Raw genomic sequence first — 23,699 nt, 5'->3', positions numbered from 1 at the left:
CATCTTTCCCAACTGGAAAAGACGCTGTACAGTGTCTGTAGATCTTTTGAAAATTTCTAGAGAAGAGAACGGGAGGTTTGAGTCCTGCCTCTATCACTTAGTAGTTGCAAGATGGGAAGTCATTTTTTTCAAAAAAGACTTTTAAAAAGCTTCAGTCTCCTTAAATAGAAAAATGGGACTTGATATTATTTGATTTATTGAGTAAAGTAAGGCAGAGATGATGTGTTAGCATGTGTAACTGGTAGTAATGATTCTCAGTGCTAAATAACTGGAAGTAACGATTATGGATGTTACTATTCTCAGTATCTAATACAGTACAAATTCTGTACTTCAGAAACACTAGCGATGATGACAGCAATGGTGTTGACAGTGATCTCTGATCTTAGGGCTGACTTTGATCCAAGAGGATTTAGTGAACACTCCTGGCATTACGAAAAGAGGAGGTGGTAAAGAAGGGAACAGATGCTCTCCAGTGAACCACCTCCCACTTTTGGACAAGTCAAAATCTTCTTCAAAGACATGAAAGTGAGAATGGGTCCCTGGAGTTTCTGGCTGCTCTCCCTGAGCGTGAGCTACCTGGCTCCCAGCCTGCTTCTCTGTTTGAAGAGATGAAATAATCCCACAGACATTCATTTCCATGGAGTTGAGAGTCTGATGCTTCTCACTCTAAGAGGCCAACCAAAAAGTACTCCTTATTTCTCCTTGAGCATGGACAATGGCCCAAAAGGGGCTATGCTAGGTGTTCACTCGGTTAGAATTAGAGCCATTGGTGGATTAGTACCCACCAGGGGCTGCCAACCCCTACTGAGGAGATGTAGAATAAGAAAAGTGAGTTCATATCCACATCACTATCTTCAAACCTGCAAGTCTTGTTCTCCAGTCTGTCTATTGGCCTTGGAGAAATAGAATCTATCCACAAATAGATCAGAAGCTTTAAGACAGGAGAGTAGACTCCTACCACACATTTAAAATGTTTCCTTTAGGTTCATGACCAACATGACACAAATAAAGTGCTGGACCTTACAAATATCAGTGTGATATAATACAATTTTGCCTTTAAATTACCAAAGTTCATCTACAGTAGATGTATCTTATTTTTATGAATAGGCTTTAACGCTAAGAGAATTGTTCTCAGTCTGTAACAGTTGTATTAGTATAAGGCTATTAAGGATTCTGTTAATTATCTAATTATGAAATTGCCTAATGCTTCTTTTTTCCTTTAATTGATTTTGTATGCATGATATATTTACATAAATGTACTTGGCTGTGCTTTTTTGGACTTACTACAAAGAGATGAGACATGTACATGTTGGTGTTGGTTTTCAAAGATGAAATGTGAACAGATAAACCCTGTTTCAATCATCATGTCCTACAACAAATGCAATCCTTCCCAGGTTCCCTGCGCCCTAATGCTTGTGGCCCAGGGTCTGCAGCCCGACGTGCAAGTCCTCCAGCCACCGTATCAGATGGCTCCCCCACTCCCCGTGGGACCCTCCACTACAGTCAGCTTGAGCTTCCCTCCATCCACCAGAAGCCCCTGTGTTTCCTTGACTATGTGCCTTTGGCTTGGGCTCCTGCCCTGGTAACAATCCCCACCTTGCCCTGTAAACCTTGAGCAAACTTTGAGATAACAGCTGTGTTCACTGTTGAGAGGGAGGATGGCTTCATGGCTGTGTACGTATGAGCAAATGTCAACATGTACATTTTAAGGTGTGTGCCATGTCCATCATCCATATGTCTCTCAAGCTAAAAAATAAATAAGTAAATAACACCCGGTTCCTCCAGCCTACGGCCCAGCTCGTCTGCGAGGTCTGATCACAGAAGGGATGTCTCCCTTCACTAGACTTCCGCCCAGCCTGTCTGGGCTGAGTCATTGGTGACGCTGGGCAAACACTTCCTTGTTAGTCTCACGTGTTCTATCTCTGTAATCATCGTAAATTCCTGGAGAGCAGAAACCATGCCATAGTTTCCATAGTAATGATAACTTCAACTCTTGCCCCCTGGGGCCTACCCTCAAGATGGCAGTGGGGTGATCCTTTTATATCTTCAATCTGATCCTGGCATTCCTGGGTTCAAAATCCTTCATGGTCCCCACCCTACCTCCTTCAGGGCCATCCTCACACTGGGCTCCAGGGATCAGGCCTCATGGTCCTTCTCCCACCTCAGCTCCCACCACTGGCCCCCAGCTGCACCTCAAACATTCCAGGAATGTCCACACCCAGCTCAGTGACCTTGCACTTGCCATTCCTCCCGCATGGACAACTCTCACCTCCCGATGCCGGCCTGGAAGTCCCTCAGCAGCTTCAAGGTGTTCAAGGAGCACTGTTTAAGTGAGGTCGTCCGGGGCCCCCGTACTCGCTCTAACCTTCTCCCTAACTCCCTGTCTGATCATTTCTCTCTATAAGACTGCCACCTTCTAATCCACTACTCTACATTCATTCTGTGTCTCCCCACAAAAATAGAAACTGGGTAAGAGCATGGGCTTTGGTCTGTTTTGTTCCCTGGTGATCATGCTTGCCTAGAGCACAGCAGGCACTCAGAGAGTATTTGCTGAAGAACTGATGAACCAACGTATCAAGTTCCCACGTATGAGTTTCCTCTATTAGTGTCATCTTCCTCCAGGACTTCATACAGACCTCTCCACTCCGCCCAGTGAAGTGCAACTCCTCTGATAACCTCAGTGCTGGGAACTGCTGCTTTTTATAGACAACGATGCAAGACAGTGAAAAATGGCTCTTGAGACACAGTCCAGAGACTAAAGGCAAAATGCAAATGTCTCTTCTGCAAATGTTCTCCCTACTCCGATCGTTTTCAATTGCTGGTGCTTTTGAGCCTCCCCCCCCCACCCCCCACCCCCCCACCCCAGGGCTGTCTGAGAATATCTGGAGACACTTTCGGTTGTCACAGCTGGGAGATATCTACTGACATCTAGTGATTAGAGGCCAACCTGTGGCTATGGATATACAGTGCACAGTGAAGACCCCCTTTAACAAGGCATTATCCAGCCCCAAATGTCAGTTGTGCCAAGGTTGAGACCCTAACCTAATCCCACGCACCCGATTCTTGCTTGTCCATTCTGATGAGAGAGGAATCTCAACATCAGAGAGTGAGGCACCATTCCAGATCCAGAAGCTAAGTCTGGCTCTTCTCTGCCTCAGTTTCCCTTACGTGTGGAGATATTAAACGCTAAGACAGCACACCCGTGACATCATCACTGACAATGGAGTTGGGCGTGGTGGGTGTGTACAAGCTCACCATGGGTAAGCATGGTCCCCCCCCGCCCACCAGCTGGTGAAGAACAGATCCTGGACTGCCCGGCCCAGCCTCTGACTGCACACCCTTCCTGGTGACCAAGGCACCACTGGCGATGCCACAAGAGTGTGATAGAAAAGGGTGCCACGGCCCAGCCACGTGAAACTGGGGACCTGGTGCACGGCTGGGGCGGCTGCGCTTAGAGCCCGTCAGCTGCAAGGCCGCCTCTGGGCCTGTGTTTGAAAGGGGACGGCTGAGGTTGCTTTGCCATGAGATCACTCCACGCCCCTGGCAGGATTTCACATCGTGGTAGCTCTGCACTTCCCTTCTGGAGAAGGAGATCAATGCCACAGTAACACGAAGCCATCCTGAAGACGCAACCTGCAATTCCAGCAAAGACTGAGGATGTCACCGTTCCTGCAGAAACCACGCCGATGCCGTGCAACCACGTGGCAGCCTCGGTGCTGGGCTGCGTGCGAGGAGGGTAGTCACAGAGGCGCTGGGTTTACAGACCCTTGGAGGAGGACGACCTGAGCTGCACAATTTAGTTTTCACTCACGATACATCAGAAGTGACTTAACAGAAACCTTGGGCACAGGACACAATGTCCCAGCAACATCTGACAGTGGGTGTCCATACGGACAACGGACAACTAACTCCAAGGCCACCCTGGAGGCCCAGAATGCGACTCTCCGTCAGCAGACATCTCTTCCGCTTGTCTGGGGAGGGCAGGAAGGGATTCAGCACGGACGACTCAGCAGCACGTCCCTCGAGCTTGAATGGAAAGGTCTGCACTGGACAAAGCCTCGCTGAACCAGCTTTGAGGCGGACGGGCAAGAAGCCTTGCGCCAGGGACTCTGACTGTGCCTCTCTGGTAGCTTCTGTCCGTGACAGTCATTCCAGGGAAGCCACTGCCACAAGCTATTGTGAACCCACAAAGCAAGAGAATCCGCCTGGCCACTCTCAGTGCAGATCCTGCCTTGGTGAGGGTCACTGCCGGGCTGGTGAGGATTTCTGGCCATGGCCATGCTGGGTGCCACGATCTGGCACCTTCTTTTCCCTCCACAAAAACTCTCCTCCTTGAGGGCCACCATCCTCTCCAGCTCCTCGGGGTACCCTCATGGGAGGAACAGCAGGCAGGACCTCTTGAGGCTCCAAGCATAAGCTGAAGCACTGATTTGAACGATTCCTTCTAGATGCTTCTAAACAGCTTCAACCCAACAAGCCCAAGTTAGGATGTGACAGAGACGGAAGGTGAGCAAATCAGGACCCTTCTCCCTGCTGCCCCGGCCCCTCTAACACCCGGGAGCCTAGCATGTGACAGCACAGCTGCACTGTTAAATGACTGCCTCATCTCATCCCTCTGGAAAAGGGCTTTCTGCCTCTCTTTAGCAGGCCCTGGAAGAGACACACTTGACTCTGTCCTCCTATATACATTGCGGAAGAATGGAAAACATCACTAACTATTGGCCACCACAGTCTGCTGTGTTAATCTTAAGAGCCACCTCAATGGAATAAAGAAGAAAGCAAAGGGTCTGTGAACGCAGTTAGAGCAGCAAGGGGGCCACACTTCACGTGGTCCCCACTGTATGCACACACATGCATGCATGCACGCACACACATGCACACATGCACACACACACCTGTGCATGCATCTCTTTAGTAGGAAACCAGCATAACGGCTCTGGGGGTGGGCTCAACAGAAGCGGTACAGGAAAGCAAGATTAAGAATTAAGATTTCCAAGGCTAGAAGGAAACTCACCCATGTCCCCCTGCCCGGCTCTATCAGTTTTCTCAGGATGGATTCTGAAGAAGTGAACTGTAGAAATGCTCATAAATTGATGTGGGTGGGGTTCAGTGAGGGATTACAATTACAAAAAGTTTAGGTGACTTTAAAGGGGAGGTAGGGATGGGAGAATAGAATCATGGAAGACATTTTCAAGTGACCTGTACATTGGTTTTGGTTACAGATTTTAAAACCAATTGACAACACGACAGAAACAACATGTGGAGCAGCTTTAGCCTTCAACTGACAGATAACCAGAGGAAGCCAAAGACTTGGGGTAGACCCCTCCCACATGCACGGCTACATTTTAAAATACTATTTTAGGGGTGGCTGTCTGGGGTAGCATTTAAGCCACTGGTTGGGAAGCCTGCATCCCACACCAGAGTGCCTGGGTGCAAGTCCTGGCTCTGTTTTCCATTCTAGCTTCCTGCCAATACACACCCTGGGGCAGCAGGTGATGGCCCAGTCCTTGGGTCCCTGCCAACGACATAGGACAATGGATGGGGTTCCTGGCTCCTGACAGGCCTGGCCATTGTGGGTATTTGGAGAGTGAACTGACAAGGGCGATATCTATATCTATATCTATATCCGTATCCGTATCCGTATCTATATCTATCTAGAAAGATAAAGAGGGGGATTGCAAATAAAATTTTCAAAACTGTATCCTTCTGAATGTAGAACTTTCCAACATAAATACAGAGATTTTTGCCTCGTAATCCATTCATTTGTTCACTAGTTTCACTCATTTACCAAATATTTAATAGAGATCTAATTGTCCCAGAGCCCTTTGTTAAGTGCTGGAGAACGAATGTGGTCCCAGTATGTATGGAACCCTACAAAACTAGTGTAACCACCACGGGAACTCCTTCCTCTGAAGCTGGGCAGCTGGCAACGGAGTTCCCCGAAGGGACAGAGCTCTGGGCCTGAATTCTGACGACCTGGGTTCTAATCGCAGCTCTGCCACCTTTAGTTCCATAGCCTTGGCCAAATCAGCAACCCTCATTGAGCCTTGGTTTTCTCATCAGAACCATAAGGATAAGACTTCTCCCCTGGTATGGATGCAAAGATGAACTAGAACATGGACGTAAAAACACCTTATGAAGAGCTCCATGAATCAGCGTGTTATTACAAACACCACATTTTCCCCACGTTTAGCACATGAAAAAGCAAATTGAGGGCATAAGACATTTCCTATTTATCGCACATCTACAGAGCTCAAGGCCCAAGTATCAAAAAGGATACAGAATAACATGCCCAAAGGTGCCCACCCAGAGAAGCCTTGGCAGAGCTCCAGGCGAAGGGCAAGACCAAAGGTCAAGCTCAGATCAGTGGCCAGACTCCCCTCAGACAGGGCCACTCTCAGCCACCTTTATCAGGCCAGAACAGATAAGGCCAGAGCAGCCCAGTTTCTTCCCTGGTCTGTGTTAAGATCGTTGAAGCACTTGTGAGAAGTCATGTCCCTGACCTTTCACCTCCCTGCAGTGGTAGCCAGGCAGCAGGCTGGAATTCTCCAGAACAAACCATCAGAGTCACATTGCACTTGAGCTTCTATACTAAGCCCACTGACACGCCATGCAGCGAGGATCACTCAATGCTTTGGGGACAGCTCCCCAGAGAGACCTCACATGCGCACACCCTAGAATCCTGCGGAGAAGAGACAAGGGATGTGTCTGTCAGGCAGGCCTGGAGGCCAGCAGCCACCCTCAGAGACCGGAGCCGGGATCCTGGACGGGCCCGAGTGGCCCGACGGCACCCCCGGGGTGTGCAGCCTCACCTGGGCTGTGATGGTTCCAGTTACACATCTGAGTAACTGGGACTCAGGAGACACCAGCTCAAGGACTGGAAGGACACTGTCAACAGCCTGTTTTAACCAATCACGTTCTGAGAGAATGGCAGAAAAAAGTCTGTGGTCCCAGACACGGGCAGGCCTCAGAGAAGGCGAAGGGTTTCTTGGCAGCCTGTGAAGCCACCCAAAAACTGACTTCTCGGGGAACCCCTTGCTATGCAGGGGTAATACAGGTAGAAAGACCTCTAGAATCTCCACAGAAAACGGAAACGTGGATTGGGCAGAACCTGTGGCTTCCTCTGGCCACGGCCCAGAGTGTCCCATACACAAGGTGCACACCTCTGGATGGGCTGAGCCAGACCCGGGCACCACCAGCCCACGGTCTTCACAGCCACTACTTGAACCCAATTAGATGCTTAGGGGGACTGAGGATAATTATTTATGCAAAAACCTTCCCAGCATATTTCTGTTTTCCCAGCAATAGCCTAGAGGTTACCCACAGGATTTCTGAAAACCTGCTTTGAGACAAAGCCTTTGGAAGTATGATTTTATAAATGGGTTTCAGGTGCAATTCCATGCTGATTTTTCACAAGAGCTTGTCCTCAAAGGACTACACAATTGTGTTCTTTAAGTTTCAAATGTAGATATGTTCGGTATGAACTCCACTATGTCTGGGAGCTGAAACAGGGCCCAGCTGTGGGCAGTGGCTTGATGAACACCAGACCTTCCCACGGCATTTACAAGCAGAGTGTTTTTTGCTGTTTCTGCAAACAGTACAACCCGACTGTCAACTAAACAGCACCATTTTTCTTGGAACCTGCTTCGTTAAGCCAATGTTACTGAGGCATTATTAAAAACCTTGAAATCCTAGGCAGCTCACATCAAGGTTTTGTTGGTTTTGCTTATTTCTATTAAATAATTCAACATTTATGAGGACTGTGTATTTCAAAGGCTTAGAATAGTAGTCCCATGGGATGATCGAAGTTTCCCTTTTAAAAATACAATGGTCTTGTAGCAAAGTCACAACCTGTCAATGTCATTTAAACTATTTCTATCAGTTATCCCCAGCTGAAAACTTCCTATAAAAACCCTCTGGAAACTCTTACTACAATTGTAGGTGCATTTATAAAAGTCTCAAAACTTAAGAGGAGGAGAAAGAAGATGCATTTATATCTTCAACATTTTATTCAATTTGTAAGTGAAAATCAATTTAGAATCAAAGAAATCTACTTCTAAAAAAACCGAACACATGAAGTTTTGAAAGTCAAACATTGGTGATTTCACTCATTCACTCAACAAATATTTATTGATCACCTATTTTATATATATACACACATTTCCAGCAGTAGCAATAGAGCACTGAGCAAAACACAGTTTCTGACGCTTCCTTCTGGAGAAGAATGAGCGAGCAAGCAAATACAACACATGTTGCATATGACATACGGAGAGCAGTCAGGCCGGCCAGGAGAAGAGACTTCTGGAGCTGGAGTCAGGGGCCTTTTCACAGGATGGGCAGAGACGGTCTCTCCATTAAGAAACACTTGATAAGGAAGTGGGGTTGTGAGCCACAGCACCCATCATGGGGAAGCGGCCCAGCCAGGGGGCAGGTGCACACAAAGGCCCTGGGGTGAGCAAACACGTAGCTTAAGTAGGCACAGCGAGGTCAGCGTGGCTGCATGGGGTGAGGGAGGAAGGGAAAGGGTTGGAAAGGAGGCCCGAGAGTGCTATAGAATGAACGCTGAGTGCCCTCCAAAATCCCTCTGCTGAAATCCCCCACACGACAGCTGGAGGTGCAGCCTTAGGAAGGTTGATTAAGTCACGAAGGTGGAGCCCTTACAAGTGAGGGTAGCGCCCTTGTAAAGAGAGGCCCCAGGGAGCTCCCTCGCCCCTTCTGCCACGGGAGGACAGGAAGAGAAGGTGCCAGCGACGATGCAGGACGCAGGCTCCCAGCAGACACACACTCAGTCAAGCCCTGGACCTTGGACCGCCCAGTCTCCACGTCAGTGCGAAAGACATGGGTGGTGGTGCTATGTTCCAGCAGCCTGAATGGACTTAGACAGACACCATCTAGTCCAGGGCTCAGGGATGAGGTTCAGGCTGGAGACACCATTTGGGGAGGCAAGGATCTGAAGTTACGAGACCGGGAGAGACCACAGGACTGAGTGCTGGCAGAGACCAGGTCTGATGCACGAGTCCTCCAGGATGTACTGAGAGCAGATGAGCAGGAGCCAGCGAAGACACTGAGAAGGAACAGTAACGAGTGAGAGGGGAATCCACAGGGCGATGTTCTGGAAACAAGGCAAAGAAAACCGTGCAGGAGGAGGGAATGGTCTACAGGTGACGCTGTCAGAGGCCACCTGCAGGGTGACTGGGAATGGATCGCCGTATCCTACACGGGATAGAAGGCCAGTCCTTTTACCTCTCTGCTCCTCATCTTCCACACTCCTAAAATGGAGACAGCACTGGCATCCCCCTCACGGGCGTAAGGGTCTGGCATGTGGTTGGAGGTCAACAGACACTTGTGGAGCGAATGCATTAGTAAAGTTATCATCTCACAGCTGTTCTTTAGTGTTAATATCACTGGTGACATTCACCCAGTTTGTGGTAGAAACTAAAGACTAACCAGGAGAGGTTCTAAAGACAGATGGAAAAGCTTCAAGAGCGTGAAGGTGAGAAACAGGAGAAAGAGAATATTAACAATTCTTTTAAAATAAATTTTCTGCAAAGATAATCCAATAAATAGCACAAAAGTTAGTGGAGGGGCCGGCATTGTGGCATAAAGGGTTAGGTGCCATCTGCAGTGCCGATATCCCATTTGGGCGCCAGTTAGAGTCCCGGCTGCTCCACTTCTGATCCAGCTCCCTGCTAATGTGCCTGGGAAAGCAGCAGAAGATAGTCCAAGTATTTGGGCCCCTGAACCTACATGGAAGACCCGAATGAAGCTCCTGGCACCTGGCCCAGGCCTGGCCATTTGTGGCCATTTGGGGAGTGAACCAGCAAATGGGAGATCTCTCTTTCTGTAACTCTGCCTTTCAAATAAATAAAATAAATCTTCAAAAAACAAAGTAGAGAATATGAGGTCAACGGAGCTTTCACATTTTTTAAGTTGGGAGTTATAATATTATTTAATTCTTACGACAGTTTTTAATTCAATAAGGAAGAAATGATGATACAGAGGAGGGGCAAACCGCCATGAAGGTTCTTGAACCAGCAAGAGCAGGCGGTGTGTACTGAACCAGTGGAAGGACCGGCTTTACATGGTGAGCACTTGATCGACAGAATCAGGGGAGGGTTGGAGTGTAAGGACAGACACAGGTAGTGGGCATGGAGTAGGAACCCATGAATATTCAGCCAGGGTGAAGACAGAGAAGGAGCTGCACTGTGGCTTGGATGTGGTTTGAGTGTCCCTTAAGTAATCACGTGTCAAAATTAAATGAGGCAGGAGAAGGGTAGAAGCTCAACCCAAATATGGTATTTAGAGGTGGGGTCTTTAGGACATAATTAGGATTAGATAAGGTCACTAGGGTACAGCCTGCATGATTAAATCTTTGTGGTTTTACAGGAGAGAGACCAGACACACCCACTTACACAAGCACTCCCTGTCTCATGCAATGCTCTAAGTCACCCCAAAGGCTCCGCCAGCAAGAACAGCATCACCAGATGGGGCCCCTCGACTTGAACCTCCTTTCATTATAAAGTAGTCTGCCTCAGGTATTTCATTATAGTAATGAAAAATGGACTAAAACACGGCATCAGGAGTTTGGAAGTGAGCAGAAGATGAAAACAGTTGGTCAGCAGAGCAGAGTATTCAATACGGCTGCCAGTCAGAACTAAGACCTGACTTGAGGTTAACAGTCATAAAATCAAAAATAGTCACCAAGGTGGTTTTTTTTTTTTTTTTTTTTTTTTTTTTTTTTTTGACAGGCAGAGTGGATAGTGAGAGAGAGAGACAGAGAGAAAGGTCTTCCTTTTGCCATTGGTTCACCCTCCAATGGCCGCCGTGGCCGGCGCATCGCACTGATCCAAAGCCAGGAGCCAGGTGCTTCTCCTGGTTTCCCATTCGGGTGCAGGGCCCAAGTACTTGGGCCATCCTCCACTGCCTTCCCGGGCCACAGCAGAGAGCTGGCCTGGAAGAGGGGCAACCGGGACAGAATCCAGCGCCCCGACCAGGACTAGAACCCGGGGTGCCGGCGCCACTAGGTGGAGGACTAGTCTAGTAAGCCGTGGCACCGGCCATCACCAAGGTTTTGTGTTTTATTCCACCCAAGTTCAGTTGAGTGCACTTGAGTGCAAAGGAGGTAGAGAACTGGATTTTTACCGAGATCACAGCCTTGCAACCTGAGTGGAATGATGAGAGAGATGGGTTAAGGAGTTAAGTGTTAAAAGGGGATAAAGCAAGATAATGCATATAATGAGTGATCAAGGACTCTAAACAAGATTAAGGAGAGAAGTAAAACGCGAAGTAGAAGAGAGACAGGGAAAAGATGCGAGGATGGATGGAAGTTAGGTCTTAGTGGGGGTACAGGAATTTCTGGAGGAAAAGTTTCAGATGGAGAGAACAAGAAAGAGGTAGTGGCTTGAAAAAAAAATGGGATAACTGAAATGAGATTACAGAGCTGGTGCAGTTAGTGATAAGGACCACTTTCCAGGCGTTATTATCACAATGAGGTCTGGAGTGCAGCCTTAGGAGTGGGTGGCTGACGCTGACTGAAGAACATGAAGGACAGGAAGGACAGAGATGCCAAAGTGCTGGAAGGATCTTCCCCACCCACGCCGAAATCAGAGCACTGCGGACCAGGAGGGCTGGCAGGGCAACAGCTCTGCAGGAGCTAAAGTCCTCAAGGAACCTGCTATCTCCCAGCCAACTGTGTGGGGTGAGACTATGAGGCTATGAGAAGGGAAAAGAATGGGGCTCCCAGCAGCAGTGAGCCCTGGGGCTCCACTTTCACTCCAGCTCAGGGTGGCTGGAGGCAGGTGAGTTCCTAGGCCCCCTCTTTATCTTAAAAATGACAAAGTCAAGTTAAGGAGCTTGTACCCCTGTGGCTACAGATGACACTGAAATATACATCAGTGGACACGGGATGAAAAACAAGAGCGTACAAACGCTTTCTGTCCCTCTCAGGGAATAACTCTGTCTGCCTGTCTGTCGGTCGGTCTGTCTCTCACAAACCCACATGCACATCTCCATGCAGGAAGACACAGTGGAACAGTCGGCCTCCCAAATTAGCTGAATTCCATGTAGGAGTGAGGCTGGGAGTGGAAGAAGGTGGATGAAGTCAACTCAGGCTAGCAGGGGGAGAAATGAATGGAGCACAATCCCCTCTCTGTTGCCAGTATCAACATAGATGGATCTGAACAAACCTAACTTTGAGCTAAAAAGTCAAACTGTAGAGGGGCACTGTATGCCTAGCCTGATACAGCTCAGAAGAAAAACATATGGCCGTGGTATGCAGCCTGTCGGTGTGCTAAGTCTCTCTCACACGTTGGTGTGACCGACAAAGCGGAACTGAACACTGCCTAGGGGAGGGCCGGTGTGCCAGCAGAAAACCCGGGACACGTCCAAGAGATGCTGGAACCCAGGAGCGTGGCAACGGACGCTGGAACTTGCCAACGTGGAACACACCCCAGGACCATCCGCGTAGCCACAGTAACCACCCTATTCCAGCCCAAGGCAGCTCCATGGCAGCACTCTTACTAGCAAGGCACGGTTATGAACTGCTTTTAAAGGGGCATAGCACTCTCAAACAAAATCTTACCCAGAAGCTCTGTGAAAGAAAGACGGGGGGCCGATCCCAGTCATCCCAGTGAAAGCAGGACAGGCTGACAGCCCCACCTACACCCCCAGACTGCCTGGAGGTTCCACCAAGAAAACCCTGGCCTTCCAGGCCCCGCTGCTGCAGAGCACTGGCTGTGCGCCATGCATTCCGATTTTATTTTTTAATTTATTTTTTTAACACTGTGACCTCCATCAGGGGTGACAGTAGGACAAAGGTTTTCTTGTTTGTTTTCTGGTTTTCACCACATAAATCAAAACCACACCTTTGCCAATTCTTTACAGGTGGAAGGCTGCCATTTCATGAATAAGAAGTCAACATCTCATGCCCAAATACATCTATTTTACTGAAGGTTTCCTGGCCTGTCAAAAATGTCAAGCAGTGACAAAATTAATAAGCTGAGTCTTGTGGCTGGCAGGAATGAAGTCGTTATCAATTACGAGAAAAGAATGTGCGTTTATATGTCAATTACAAAGATGACTTCTATCCTACCTACAGCCTACTGCCGAAAGCAAATCATCGAAAGTTTAACAATTTAGCGAGAACTTTATGAAAATTGTATGTTCATGCTCGTACCAGTCTTCCGGATGCTGGTTTGGACACAGACTTTTGTGTGTATGGTACAATAATTATCGTGGCACAGCAGAGGACAAACAGAAGTAATTTCTCAGGAACAAGGTTTTTAGTACTTTAAAGTCTTGCTACAATCTTAAATCTCAAATGATACCATACAGAATGTGTTATTCCACTGTTTCATACCCCCCTAACTGTGACACTCAAAATACCAGTTACTTCTCTTTTTTTTTTTTTTTTTTTTTTTTTTTTTTTTTTTTTTTTTGACAGGCAGAGTGGACAGTGAGAGAGAGAGACAGAGAGAAAGGTCTTCCTTTTTTCCATTGGTTCACCCTCCAATGGCCGCTGCGGTCAGCGCACCGCGCTGATCCAAAGCTTGAAGCCAGGTGTTTCTCCTGGTCTCCCATGCGGTTGCAGGGCCCAAGCACTTGGGCCATCCTCCACTGCACTCCCTGACCACAGCAGAGAGCTGGCCTGGAAGAGGAGCAACCGGGACAGAATCCGGCGCCCCGACCGGGACTAGAACCCGGGGTGCCAGCGCCACAGGTGGAGGATTAATTAGCCTATTGAGCCGCGGCGCCGGCCACCAGTTACTTTTCAAATTCAGCCGTACACAAACTCACAGCAAGGGCAGACCCCTGAAATACTCCTGTGTAGGAGGAGCCTTCAAAACGTTAGTGGAAAATGCAAATTATGGAATAACTACGCATGGATTTCAAATGCTTCAGCACCAGAATCAACATCCTTTCATCATACTTTCTGAAGAACCTTCCGATTTCCAGTTGTTTCTTTCCAAAATAAACATTAACCTAAATCCCCCTCTTGCACTCCTCTCCAAATCCTACTTTAAGGAGAAGGCTCCTGCCTCTCCAGCACCAAGTGAGGAGGGAAAAGAAAGCAAAATAAAAGAGTGTCAACTGCGGGAGACAGGGAGGAAGCCAATGCTAACGTGGAGGCACCGAGGGGTGCCCTGTGGCTCAGGTCCCGTTTCTCCTGGCGTCCGTGCTGTCCTCTCCCGCCTGGATCCGCATCGTCCACACCCTTCATTGTGGCCCAACATGTTTGTTTCAGAAGCAAACTCACAGGAAGGCACTGAAGGCTGTCTCTGCACTTTTTTCTCTGGGCCCTGGGATACACAAATGCATCTGGAGGATCCCAGATACATTTTTCATTTGGTGCAAAGCTGCTGGTCTTGAAACTAAAACCCACTGAAGGCAAGAGGTACTCACTCGGTCAAAGGTGTGAAAAATCTTAGAGTCTGCATGCATTCTACTATGAATGCACACACCATCCATGTTTAGATCATCACCAACAAAAAGAGCCCAGAATTAAATGGCTATGGTCAAAGAGCAACAGGGTGGGGTGTTTCCCAGCAAGTCATCTGATGCTGTCTTCCAAGCACAGATTCTCATTCACTGTGCAAAAGGAAACAAAGGGTTACTTTTAACTGAGTTCATAGTCTGAGAATTTGAAAATCCAGAACCCAAGTGAAAAAAAAAATCGCCACTTTCATGGTAAAATACCAGGTGAGTCCTGCAAGGGGCAGGTGGATGGTGCCCAAGGCATCAAGTTCTGGAAAGCTCAGAGCTCAGTGCTGCCCTCTGTTCTCCACCCTGACCAGTGGCCCTCCCTGCCCATCAACCTGCTTAGGAAATGAGGGGTGTATCATTTGGGTACTTGAAAGAAGATGGTGGAAATGTTCACCCCCAACTGTTCACTACGTCCCTGTGTGAGAAGTAAAGGAAATCCAGTGCTCCACCTCTGATCACTTAACTGTCACACAGAAATGTGTGTGCGCACACTCAGGTTCCTGGATTGCATGCTACTGCACGCGGATGAATCAGACACACCGTGAGCAGGAACCAGCACCCAAGAAGAACCCAACATCTGATTTCGGACCATAAAGGCACACACATAAATATTTGTTGGCTTTGCAGGTCACTTGCAGCTACGCAACTCTGCTGAGAGAGAGAGAGAGAGTAACATTGCTAGAGGTGATACACATGTGAATGGGCAGGGCTGATTCCAATAAAACTTTATTTATAAAAACAATCAGCCTGCATGCCATAACCTTGTGCCTCCTGGCTGTATATAATGCAAACACATATTCATCAAGAAACAATTATTTAGACCCTTGTGACGAAAGCCTCCTACAGAATTAGAGGCAACCTCATCATCTTCCTTAGTCATGAGATGAACATAAGCTTCCGATGACTCCAGTGTCCGCTCTGAACCTTAATTAACTTCATACAGCTCACGAGACATAATTTCCAAAGGAGAGAAAGAGCCAAAGGCTGTCTGCCCATAGCCAAGGATCCCAACGGCTGTCTTTAGAGGATTTGTGTCAGCTTTCCATCTTCGCTCCTCCTGTCAAGCTGTCAGCTGTCACTTTGTTGGCTTTGTCTTTGTGATTGTCTCTATCTTTAATCTGTCACTTCTGATCTGCTCCAGGCCAAGAGCAGTTGCCAAGGCTGACCTGGCTAGGAGGGGCGAGCAGTCTGGTAGGAGTGAAGAAACTTGGGCATGAGCTCTGTCACCTTCTACGACTACCCCACAGCCTTCTGGGCCAAGTTCTCATTCTTCACTTACTGTGCATGCTTGAGTTTGTTCAACGGATCTCACCCATACCCACACACACACACACACACACACACACACCACAGTTTAACATTTGTATTTGTACAGTAAATACTTAGTTTTACAGATATGTGCCAGCCACTGTTCTCAGTACTTGGAATATGTTAGTGGACTGAATATTAGAAAACCCAAACACACACACACACACACACACACGTGCGCACGCAGCCATCAAGGAGCTTACTTATATCAGAAGTTGGATAATTAAACCTACCAATGATCTTTGTCCCCAGGTAGAAATGGATATAAGTCAACGTAACACACACAGCTCCTGAGAAAGCTCAAGTACAAGTCAGTGTGCCTGCACGCCCACACAGACTTTCAGAGTATTTGTAGGTCACCAGGTCTTGTAACCATCTTCAGTTACAAAACTTCTAAAACCTTCTAAAACCTCTCCCCCCAACACACACACACACACACACACACACACACACACACACACACAGAGTTACTTTTACCTGATCAACTCACTCCAATTTCCTCTTGGCATCTCTTTCCTTCCTCCTTTCTCTCCATGGAAGCAAAAGGAAGTCACAAAGCAGCTGAAAGACACGAGCCTCCGCAGACTACCCAGGATTCCAAGTGGCCATCCTGTCCTTGCCTCGGTTAAACTGCCCATTCGCCTGTTAATGAGGCAGTAACTTCCTGTGATCTGGGAGGTCAACCAAAAATCCTAGCCCAGGCTTTAGTTTCACTTAAAATGGACTAATTAGCAAAGTGCCAATCTCTCCGGTTTAATGATGCTGAATTTGCAGTCCCTGAGCTCTTCTGGGAAAGAAAAGCATTCGTAGGACACGAGCAGCATGCAGGTAGGTGAAGCCAAAAAGCATTTCGATCCAGATGGTGACTAGGAAACAAAGAACAGGAAAGGAGTAAACCCCAAGCACCCTGCAGGAGCTCCCCCAAGAACCGGAGCTCACTGTGCACCCACAGGAAGCAAAGCCACTGCTACAGAAAGCATTTCCCCACCCACCCCTGCATCCATGAGTCCACGTTAGCAAAGAAAGGCACAACCACCGCCCTCCCCAGAACGCAGCAGGGTCACTCAGACCCACACCGAGTGGCCAGATCAACCACTTGACAGCTGCACGAGAGCAGCTGTGTGGCACGCGCTCACACTTGTCCCTGCACACCGCACATCCTTCTGCTCCCTGCACAGTGCTCCTCAGCTCCTTCCCCTCTGTCCTTCCGGGGAACAGTGGACGGTGCTTATTCTCAGGAGCAGCAGAAAGCCCAGGAGCTGCACAAGGTGGGGCATCTCTGTGGGAGTCTCCCTTCCCTCCGGGAAACTGTGGGCAGGAAATTCCAGTTCTAACTCACTTCCCAAGCTTCCTCATTCCCCTGATCCAGAGACACCAATGCTTCAGGCTAAAAACAGATTACACTAGATGTGTATGCGTGCATGTTTGTGTCCATAGCAGGACACAAGGCAACAGGTAAACCAGCTGCAGGAGTCTGGGATGCCAGGCTGGGGGAAGACGTGGCAAAGCTGTGACGAGGAAGCGGCAGCCCTGGGAATGGATGGAGCGCGGGCACCGCGGAGTTCACACACGCCTTGCCCTGGGTGGGGACTCCCCCGCGATGGCTTCCTACCTACCTAGCAGAGGTGGCCGGCGGGCAGCACGATCCAGCCATCATCGCAGGGATGATCTGCAGTCCTGCAAGCCGTCAGGGCAAAAGCAGGACAGAGCTCCTCCCCTGGCTGCAGGCCAACTGCTCTAGCCGAGCTCCTGCCTCCTTAAGGTTACCAGAGATCACAGACGGCACAGAACATGCCAGGAATCCTGATCAGCTCGATTCTTTCCTTATTCAGGGACAAGAGCTCTCGGTTCAAGTCCCAGCTCCAACACCTAACCCCCGTATGGACCTGGTGCGCACCCTCTGTGCTCTGTGGGGTCCCCCTCCATATGTAAGGTGGAACGGCAGCAGCATCCACTTTATAGGGCGCCAGGCTGGCACGAGAGGAACTGTGGGGAGGACCCAGCAGACAGCAGACCAGCAGACTGGGGGCCTCGCATAAAAACACCCCAAAATGAAGGCTTCAGAAGCAAGCTTCTCTCTGACCTTCTCCTGCCCTTCTGTCCTTGCCCCTTGTTCCCCCTCTAGGCAAGCCAAAAAAAACGAGAATTCCCCTCCCTGCAGGGGCGTCTCGCCAAGCACAAGCCCTTTTCCCCTAAAGCCAGGGAAAAAAATCCTGAACGATGACATCAGTGTTCCCCTACCTGTCTATGTAAGGACCAGTCACAAAGAAATCAGCACCTCAGCCTGCCTCGTTTGAAGGCAGGACATCAAGCCCCCCGTAGCCCCTCAGGGTCCTGCCATCAGTCTATCGCCACTAAACCATGCCCTTTCCGTGCAGCCACAGAGCCACACAGCCATCCACGCTTCATCGCCCTCCACTTAAGACTGCACAGCGCAGCTGGGTCTTTGGCTCTTCAGTCTGAAGGCTCCACGTCACCAAAGGCTCCGATGCAAAAGCATCTTGTTAACCTGCTGGTGGTTACAGGGGTCTAGCCGTGAGCCTTTGAGAGGGGCAGGAAAGGGATCAGCCAGCCACCTTTCTACCTCAACACAGACACACACAAGTGAACTTGTCCCACATCCTTGGTTGTTCTGTGCCTTGGCCCAGATGGCGGCATCCCTGTTCCTCTCGAAACGACAACCATCTGATCACCCAGGGAGCCTCGGCCTAACCCAAGCCTGAGGTCGCTCCACTGCGGGCTCCCGCAACACTGCTTGCCTCAGTGGCCACGCCATGCACCCAGTGGGCTCTCACCTCTGTGCTGTATGTGCAGGGACCGCCTGGCAGGCATTCCTCTCTCTGCACAGGGCATCTGCTTTGAGGGCCATGAGGATCCAGGTTGCATCGTGTTGAAGAAAAAAGGGAGGAAGGCCACTTACCACACCATTAATCAAGCAGGCTTCATGGACTGAACAGCTATGGCTTCCTACCTACATTTCTTAGCACTCCTGGGCACCAGGAATCTGCAATCCACAAAGGAAGCTAGGAGACAGCTGTGCCATTGCGTGAGCTGTGTCAGGGCAGACTCTGAAGCTGCTTTGTAGAACGCACGGCGCTAAAGTTCTCCATGCTTCCTCTGCGAATTGACAAGGGTGAGAGCCTGGTGGTGGCTCCCACACACGGGGGGCTTCCTGCTCCTCACTATAAGGGTAACAGGAGACCATGGGGCTTCTCTGCTTCCCTCGGAGCCCCAAATAAATTCTCCACCAACCCCCACTCATCGAGACATAAAAGTGGGATCTCTGGAGAGGTCAAGGAGCTAAGGACGGAAAATTCCAGCCCTGTGTGCGTGTGCGTGTGTGTGAGTGTGTGAGTGCACGCACCATACCACCCCCCAGTTGGAAGCGCACAGGTCAGGGGCATCACACTCACAGTGCTAAGTGGCCAGCAGCAGCAGCCGCCATCTTGGCCTTTCCATCGCCTCAGACGGCAGTCCTGCACCTACCACGCTGTACACTCCATCCTCAGCGCCTGCCGGCCACCATTCCACTGGCTGTCCTATGGCTTTGGACGGGAGGGCTAAGATCAGTGCAAAGTGCCTTTCAGAAAGAATCTGCTCTGAAAAAATTGAAATGAAAAGTGTGTGCCTCTGACCTCCAAAAGCTACAGGAAGGACCTCTTTCAACCTGCAGCCCCGGGTTTGGGGAGCAGATCCTCACCACCAGTGAGAACCCTGGGTTCAGCTCTTGGGAGACGGCGAGGGGCTGGGTCAGCTGTGGTCATGTGTGTGCATGACCTTACAGCCACTCAAGGAAGGGCCGACAGATACAACGTCCTTAGGAGCAGATTTAGCAGTGGCTTCATCCAGATCCCAATACCACACTTACTGCATTTTTCTTAATGGGCACCTTGGTCAAACACAAACATCCTTTTAAAAAGTCCTCACATCCCCTACATATGCAAAAAGTGTATCCTAACACAGCAGGCGTTATTTGATGACTGTGCGTGGTGCAACAATAGTATACAAGGAATATCTATCTATGGCAATTTTCCACCTACAACCTCACAGCCAACCAGCGGTCCATGGAAAACTCAAGTCTTTCCTCTGCAGCCACCCAGCTGGGGCAGCCCCAGGCTCCCATAAACCCTGACAAGGCATCACTCAGGTGGGGCACCTCCTGTGGGGTGGATGCAATGGGTGGGCCGACGCAGCTACCTGGCATTTCCCTCACTGGGTTTCACCCATCTGCAGTTTCTGTTAAAAGTCTCAGCTGCCAGTGAGCTTCCCATGAGCACCCGGGAACCTGTCTGGTCTTTCAGCATGAGCAGGAGGCCGAGGGCCCTGCCACTCTCAGCACGGCCAAGTCAGAGTCTCTGAAACTCACTTGTTTGGACCCAGAACTGGGCCCAGCCATTCCCAGGAACTCTTGGTACTTCTCAGATAAGAGCAGGACCCCAGCCCTTTGTCCCTGACCCCAGGCTGTCCCCTGCCACCCCAGGGTGCCCAGGCCCTTCCCACAAAGTGCCCCCCCCCCCAAGCCGGAATCCCTTCTGTGCTCCTGCCCTGCAGCCTCCCTCCCGGGCATCAGTATTTCAGCAGGCACCCGGGGCTGCATTTCCCAGCCTGCTTCTCCGCAATCTCCAGGCCCTGCCCCTTACCCAGGGTACCCCCACCTCATTGCTCGGTGGGCCTTTGGTCAGTTAGAGTGTAATTAAGACCGAGATCCCACTCTCTTCACACCCCCGGCACAAGGCCAGCCATGCCCGCTGAGCAGCCTCCCAGGTACCGTGTGCTGCCTGCCACTCACCACCCAGCCCACTGGTCAGGCGCCTGTGATGAGATGACAGCTCCAGGGACCAGCCTGGACTCTCAGAGGGGACAGCCTTGGAACCATAGAATGGAGTCTAGGCTGGCGCCGTGGCTCACTAGGTTAATCCTCCGCCTTGCGGTGCTGGCACACCAGGTTCTAGTCCCGGTCGGGGCTCCAGATTCTGTCCCGGTTGCCCCTCTTCCAGGTCAGCTCTCTGCTGTGGCCAGGGAGTGCAGTGGAGGATGGCCCAAGTCCTTGGGCCCTGCACCCCATGGGAGACCAGGAGAAGCACCTGGCTCCTGGCTTCGGATCAGCGCGGTGCGCCGGCCACAGCGCGCTGGCCGCGGTGGCCATTGGAGGGTGAACCAACGGCAAAGGAAGACCTTTCTCTCTGTCTCTCTCTCTCACTGTCCACTCTGCCTGTCAAAAAAAAAAAAAAAAAAAAAAGAATGGAGTCTGTCTGCTCAGAAAACTCAGGCTCCTAATTTCAAACTCCATTCTTGGAGCTGATTGATTGCACACGTATCACTCCACTGCTTACTGAAGTTATTCAGTGAGAATCTACTACAGTATGAACTCACAAACCCGCAGGGTGCACAGGACAGGGGCAGCTGGGAGCCTGGCGGCGGCCAGGGCAGGATGTGGAAAGGAGGGGAGGGGACAGGACCGTTGTCTTACCAGGCGGCCAGGGTCTGAGCTGGACCACCAGCCCCTCCCCAGGTGCAGCTCAACCCGGGGCCTCATCGGATGTGGTGGACATGAGTGTGGAGCCCTGGGACCCTGGGAGGAATAACAGGCCCCCTGTGTAAATCGACTTTGCCCTTCTCCTTCACAGCCCCGGTGACGACTGCGTCCCTCGGACTTGTGCGAGTGGCAGGTGGCAGGGCTGACAGTCCTGAAAAGCAGACACTTCCCTGAGGCCTGGCAAGAATGGAGTTAGAGAGGAGCCCAAGTCAATGAAAAAAAATCAGTCCTCATGGAGAAACCCAGAATTGGAAATGTCCTGTGGTGACCAGCGACCACCTCCTACCCGTCCCCTGCTTCCAAGAAAGGGGGAAGTGGCAGACATGGCCAAAGCCTTCCAAACACACTGCTGATCTGGGAGCCTGTGAGTTCAGTTGGTGTCTCCAAGATGCCCTCGTTTGAATCCACAGTTTAGTGCCTTTTGCACAGAACTACAAAATGACAGAAAATTAGAGAAAATTACTCTCTAATAGGTGATAACAGATTAATGAGAACACACAATGCATCACCGAATGTGCATGGCCGTAAAGAGCTGCAGCAGGCACACAGCTCTCAGACAAAGAGGAGTGAAATTTCTGGCTGATTCTGCGTCACCACTCTCTCGCCTGTCTCCACAAGTTCCGCCAAGAGACCACCAGACCTGTCCAAAACCCTGGTACCCAGCCCTGCCATGAAAAAGTGGACCCACAGGAGAGCAGTCACGGTGCCAGCCGAGTGGCGTGTGCCCTTTCAAGCTCATGGCCACTGGGCTTCCATGAACCAGCTTGGAACATCACCACAGCCCCTGGCCTTTGCCTAGTGTCGGGTGGGCGTCACAGACCTCTGCAGGAACTGTGCAAACCGTGCCGCAAGTACAGCACGGATGCAAGAAGGTGATGCTCACAGCTTATATCCAGGCATTCCCAGAAAAGTACTAACAGGTACCCAAGAGAGAAAGTCTGGCAAAGTAAAATCACTTGGCTTCTGTTAGAGATACATGTTGGTGAGTAGCAATAAAGAGAAACCAACAGATAGACTGAGAGCTACCCGGAACCCTTGGCCCTGGCCTAATCCCTTACTCTAACAATAACAATGAAGGCTGATACTCAGAGTAACTGACTCCCCCATAATGACATGCTGTGAGTGTCAAAACAGTAAGCAGACCCAGGTCCCCTGTCCCCCAGTCTGAGTCCCTCCCCTTCACCTTCCTCGGCTAAATATAGCCCTGCCAACATAGCCGCTGCTTCAGGCAGGGACCCCCTGTCTGCCCTCACCTGTCACTCTCCTGATGGGCCCTGACAGGAGCCAGATAGGCCCCTCACTGTCACTCTTCCTTTCAACCTGGCTAAGTGCTCACCGGCATGTCCAGGATAGAGCCATTCCTTTCATCCCAGGCTAGACCAGTACTGCACTCTGGAAGTCAGCAGTCCCTGAGGTCTGACAGGCCCTACTGTGCCAACAAAAACAGTGCCTTCATGAAAATACACATGCTCATTGTTTTCATCGGTCTGATGTCTTAAGGGACCAGAAAACACAGGTGATAGGAAAGCAATGGCTAAAACCACGTCATCGTTTTCAAGGCCCTTAGAAGGGAAGATGTCAGAGGCTAGATCTCTCGACAGCGCCACACCACGGTGGTTCCCCATTCCCCTGGGGCCACAGACCCCTGGGAGGTCCCAAGAGGCAGAACTGGGAAGAGCCTGGCATACAGGACACGCGTAAGGCCTGGGAGTTGTAGTAGTTGGGGAAACAGCGAGGCCTCTCCTACACACGGGGACAGGGCAGTCGGGGTCACGGGTCTCAGATGAGGGACCCGTGCTGCATGCTCGGGCAGACGCTGACTTCCAGGGATGCCTCGGAGCTCCACGGCCGGGGCTGGGGAGGGGAGAGACCACCTGCAGGGGGGTGGGGGGGTGGGGGACGGGCAACAACAACCCGTGCAAGGACCCAGGGCAGCAACCAAGGCTCGCTTACACTTCTCCTGCATGCTCTGGTTGGAGAGAACAACCCAGCGCACATACAAGGGCTGCCTGAGCAGCTGCTTTTCAGTCAAACCCTCAAATCTGTTTCATCTGACTCAGAGCAGCAGTAGGGGAAATGACGCAAGGTTAAGGGTCCCAGCCAGAGACAAAAATCACCCTCAGGCTAAAGGCGGCTCAAGCTCCAGGGCCCCTCCCATGCCGGGGTCCCTTCCAAAGGCCCTGGCAGGGCCCCGGCAGTGCATGCACATGGTCCCGTGGGCTCTTCTTAAAGGAGGTTCCCCAGCCGTGTAAGGTTGAAGGTATCTCACAAGACTTGGCTCTGAGCCTGCTCCCAACATCACTGGGACCATAATCATGTTGTTTCACTTCTTCCCGCAAGTCTAAGGAGTGGCAGGAAGGTGAAAGGGAAGGCA

General features: G+C 50.4%; 1 protein-coding gene across 3 annotated transcripts in view; it reads right to left on the bottom strand.

The window, feature by feature from the left end:
• The window catches only part of KIF26B (kinesin family member 26B), a 517,449-nt gene that overhangs the window by 322,531 nt on the left and 171,219 nt on the right, over positions 1–23,699 (bottom strand). The window contains exon 1 of one of the 3 annotated variants that reach the window (XM_008268162.4): positions 16,267–16,505. The exons of the other annotated variants lie outside the window; for them this stretch is intronic. The gene's annotated coding sequence lies outside the window, so the exon portion shown is untranslated. Of the gene's footprint in view, positions 1–16,266; positions 16,506–23,699 lie in introns of those variants that run through there. 3 annotated transcript variants of the gene reach the window in all.

The sequence above is a fragment of the Oryctolagus cuniculus genome, chromosome 13 (assembly GCF_964237555.1).
Source record: "Oryctolagus cuniculus chromosome 13, mOryCun1.1, whole genome shotgun sequence".
Classification (NCBI taxonomy): domain Eukaryota; kingdom Metazoa; phylum Chordata; class Mammalia; order Lagomorpha; family Leporidae; genus Oryctolagus; species Oryctolagus cuniculus.
This window is presented reverse-complemented; position numbering and strand designations above follow the sequence as displayed.